A 5,022-nucleotide genomic window follows, 5' to 3' on the forward strand; every position below is an offset into this window, starting at 1 on the left:
CATTTTGAAGATTGTAGTCGTCACGACTGTCGTCTGTTATATACCCCATGCAGAATCGCTACGCAATTCGTTGGTTGAAACTCAAAAAGCTTGTCGTCTGCAGCGGTATGTTTTGTTGAATCTAGAATTAAACGATCCGTTTTTCGAAATGGACGTATTTCGCTTAGCGGGCCGATAAAGTTCCCAAATTGTCCGGTGATTCATTTATTGGATTCGTACCACAAATGCAAGCTCGACAAGCTCGAGATTCAGCTCATGTTGTCATCAGACTCAATTGGAAAGCCTCTGCTGGTTTACTCACAGTGAAATAAAATAATTAAGAAATGAATCAGATTAAATCAGTACATATTTTTATGCCTTTTTTTTTAAAGATAAGCAAATATCGATTATAAGTAGAGTAATCGGCACATACTCTGTTTTTTTGTTCTATCTATTGCCGCATCCATGAACCCGCTTATTGAAAATGAAGGCCACTTCTACTTCCTTTTTGTCCCAATGCTCGTTTGTAAAATTTGTGGTGTACATAAGGGAACATCTATTTATTGTGTAACGCTAAATTCGATATCTTTGAACTCGGTGGTTGGTTCATTAGGAACTTTCGGAATCCATAATGTCCTTTTGTATGATAACTCCAACTTTTTTGTATGGGTCGTAACACTAGGCTGTATTCCCTATTCCCCTGGAGCAGTGGTGCTCAGGCTGGAGGATACCGCGGGCCAAATTTCCAATTCGGGATCGCCCTGCGGGCCGCATAAAACATCGATGCACAAAAACAACAAAAAGAACAATTCTAAAGCATATTTATTAAAAATCTGAACTGTTAAATTTAGATTCATAAGTTTGGTTGAGAAAAACGTTAGAGTTTCAAATTGAAATTTAAACAAACAATTTAGATGTAGCCCCTAGAATTGCCTTGAAGCCACTTCAAGAACTTGTCAAGAAGCTTTTACAAGAATTTCTTTTGAATCGCTCCAAAAAGGTTTGCTGGAATTTCTCCTGAAATTTCTTGTGGAGTTGTTCCAAAAGGTTTTCGAGAAATTTCTTGAAGTTTCTTTTAGTTTTTCTAGAATTCTCTAGGAACATCTCCAAGAACTCCTCTTAGATTTGCCTTTGGAACTGCCCTGAAGTTACTTCAGAAATTCCTCATTAACCGTTTCCAAGAATTTCTCCTAGAATAGCTTCCGGATTTTCCCGAAAATTTTCCAGGAGTTTCTTGAAGATTTAAGTAAATTCTTTCCATAAGTCTATTCTAAAGTTGATGCAATACTTCATCATTAGATTTCTTAAAAAAACAGATTTTCAACAACTGTTTCCGGAAGTTTTTTCAACATTATCTTCTAAAGTTGCTGCATAAGTTGCTTCAAATTTATTGTTCAAATTTTCCTCAGGCGTTCTAAGCATCTTTTGTGTCTTGATACAGTTGGTTCTGGAATCTTATTTGTAGTTACTCCTGAAAATTCTGTTTTTGTTGCTCGAGGAATTTATTCTAAAGTTGTTAAAAAAAATTCTGTTAGAGTGGCACCAAAACATTTTTCTAGAAGATGCTCCTATAATTTCCATGCTGTATCGCCACAACTTTCTCATTGAGTTTCTCTATATATTTCGCTTAGAGTTTCTTAAAATTTTTCTCCAATAATGTTTCCTGGAGTTTCTCCAAAAAAGTATCCAAAAGTTTCTCCAAAAGGGCACAGGAGACGCTTTGTGAATCTCGCCTGCGATTTTTTTCTTTAAGTTCGTTCAGGACAATTCAAATTGGATTCGTAAGTGAAAATGAAGCAATATTAGCAACCAAGTTGAGATTTGTTGAGAATTTTGTCAAAAACTTCGTGCTTTCTGTTTGTATGTTCTTCGGAAAGGCGAAATGTGAAATATTTGCTCAGCGTTGCATTGACTGCGCTTAAAAACTGCAACTAATTTTTAAATGATTCAAGATTACATTTTTAACAAACTTTCATTTGATTCGTACCACTTATAATTAACTGTAAGCTGGCCTCTTGACCTAGCTGAAATAACGAAATATTTCGGAGTTGCGATTTCGAATCTTACCAGAACGGATTTTTCATTTTGTGTTCAACACTGTGAAATTAATCAGCATTTTTCTTTGTTTGATTTCTTAATGAATTTAACGAGTTATTTCAAATAATCATTCAAAAACTTTGATTCGTGTTAAAGTACTCCGCGGGCTGCATCTTAAGGCTTGGAGGGCCGCATGCGGCCCGCGGGCCGCAGGATGAGCACCACTGCCCTGGAGCGTTACGGAATTTATTGAACCCCTATCTCCTGAAGCGTTACGTTATTTGGGGACGGAGCATAATGAAAGTTGAAAACTTAAAATAGTTTTTATGCGCAATGTTGGAAAATTTCGACATTTATACAGCAGGTTGTACTAAGCTTTCCAAAAATCAAATTAAGTACTAATTTTAAAATCATATCGCGATGAGATATTAAGTAGATATTTGGCTACTTTTTGAATATCTCATCAATATCATATTAAGATATGACATCAAAATTTGATCGTTTCAAGATATGATTATGATATTCACGTCTACCCGGGTTTCTACTTACGAATGATGTATCATTCTCCTGAAATTTACGTGCCATCGAAGAAGCTTCTCTGCATCTTGAGCTGTCATCGTTTTTGTTGAAAAAAAAAAACAATCATCATAACCTTTTTCGAGAATGTAGAAATTTCAACTAGGTTTTAAAACTGTTTTAATGCTACTCTTAATGTGGTTTGCAAAACAACTCTGAGAGTGGTCCACTTAGCCGGAAGATGCTCTTAAAGAGGTTATCGAGAGGTTTTGATATATAAATCAGTTTTATTGCAAGTTTTATAAAATTGGTCATGAAGATCTCTTATAGAGCCGAACAAAACTTAAAATGTTACTTGGGAAGGCACCTGGGGAAAGCACATTAATTATCTGTATCAGAAGTGCCAACAACGAATCAACTTCATGCGAACACTCACCGGAACATGGTGGGGAGCCCACCCGGAAGATCTGATAAAGCTTTATCGTACAACGATACTGTCGGTTCTCGAATACGGTAGCTTTTGCTTTCAGTCCGCCGCGAAGCTAGAGCGTATCCAGTATCGTTGTCTTCGGATCGCGTTAGGCTGCATGAACTCGACGCACACAACGAGTTTGGAGGTACTAGCAGCAGTCCTCCCTTTATCAGATCGTTTCGTGGAACTGTCATTAAGGTTCCTCATCCGCTGTGAGGTGCTGAATCCATTGGTAATTGAAAACTTTGAGAAGTTGATCGAACGAATTCATCAAACAAAGTTTATGACAGTGTACTACTCGTACATGGCTCTGGAGGTTCACCCTTCATTGAATGTTCCCAACCGCGATTGCTTCCCAGACTTCTCCAATTCCACTATAGATTTTGATCTGACCATGATGCAAGAAATCCGTGGAATCCCAGATCCGCTCCAAACGGAGCACATTCCAAAAATTTTTGCAAGCAAGTTTGGTCATATAAGTTGTGACAGAAGGTTTTTCACTGACGGGTCAAAAACAAATGATTCCACTGGATTTGGTGTATTTAATGAGCTTCATAGCGCCGCCCACAAACTTCAAAGTCCTTGCTCAGTATATGTCGCAGAATTGGCGGCTATACACTACGCATTAGAGCGAATCGCCTCTCTTCCCTATGATCAATATTTCATTTTCACGGATAGCCTCAGTTCAATTGAGGCTATTCGGTCAATGAGGCCGGTAAAGCACTCCACGTATTTCCTAAGCGAAATACGATCATTTTTGAGTGCTCTCTCGAATCAAGCATATAACATCACCTTGGTTTGGGTCCCTTCGCATTGCTCGATCCCGGGCAATGAGAAAGCGGACTCACTCGCCAAGGTGGGCGCTATGGAAGGTGATATTTATGTATCGTCTTCAATGATTTTTTTTTCGATTGCTCGTCAGCATGCCTGGGTGAGTTGGCAACAAAAATGGGATGCAGGAGAGTTGGGCAGGTGGTTACATTCAATTCTCCCACAGGTATCGAAGACGGCGTGGTTCAAGGGGTTGGATATGGGTCGAGATTTTATCAAGATAATGTGTCAACTTATGTCCAATCACTTCTGGACTCTGGACTCTGGACTCTGGACTCACATTTCTATCGAATAGGGCTCACATATAGCAACCGTTGTAGCTGTGGTGCAGGCTATCAAGATATCAACCATGTTGTGTGCGAATGCCCCGAATACGGTACCGTCAAACGGGGTTACTTGCAACAGCGGTGTAACTTGCAACACGATGACATACACTAAATGTGAAGCATTTTCTAATAATAATAAAAACTAGTATGCCCTACTATTTCGGTTATAGAGATTATGTGTATCAACGATCGATTTAGTATAAAAATTAGCTTTGTTTCTTTGTTTATGGTTTAGCTACACTGTTAAAACGGATTGCTCATTTTATGCAATAAAAACAAGTATGAAAATCGTGCTTGAACTCTCCCTAATGGTAAGTGCGATAAGTTTGATGACCTTGCTTGCAATTAGGGTACCTAATAGTAAGCTTAGCTAAACGAAAAAAGTTTGATAAACTTATCGACTAAGTAATGCAAAAAATCATTATTTTATTCGACAACCACTATGGGGTAACTTGCAACAGTTGAATTTGACGAAACCTTCCATTATTTATCTTCATTTCACGATATACTTGATAGAAATAACCGAAATGGATCATTTATTGATTACATAACGCGTTCATTTTCAAATGATAATTCATTTTTTATATTTTTTTTGCACGTGACCTTCAAACATTGTTAGGAAATACCACATTTTGAAGTTTCATTCATGTTTCATCATGTTAAAAGTTCAATTTTTGTTTATGAACGCTATAAAGCAATCACCAATATCAATTCTGAACCTAGATGGAGTAAATTATTCCAGTTTAATACCCAAATTAGCGAGTTTGAAATTTACAAAGTAGAATAGGTGTGTTTCAATCATATTAATTTAGCTGAAATTGCCAAACACCACTTCAAACTGAAAACTACTTGAAGATGACT

Source organism: Aedes albopictus, chromosome 2, assembly GCF_035046485.1.
Source record: "Aedes albopictus strain Foshan chromosome 2, AalbF5, whole genome shotgun sequence".
NCBI lineage: Eukaryota > Metazoa > Arthropoda > Insecta > Diptera > Culicidae > Aedes > Aedes albopictus.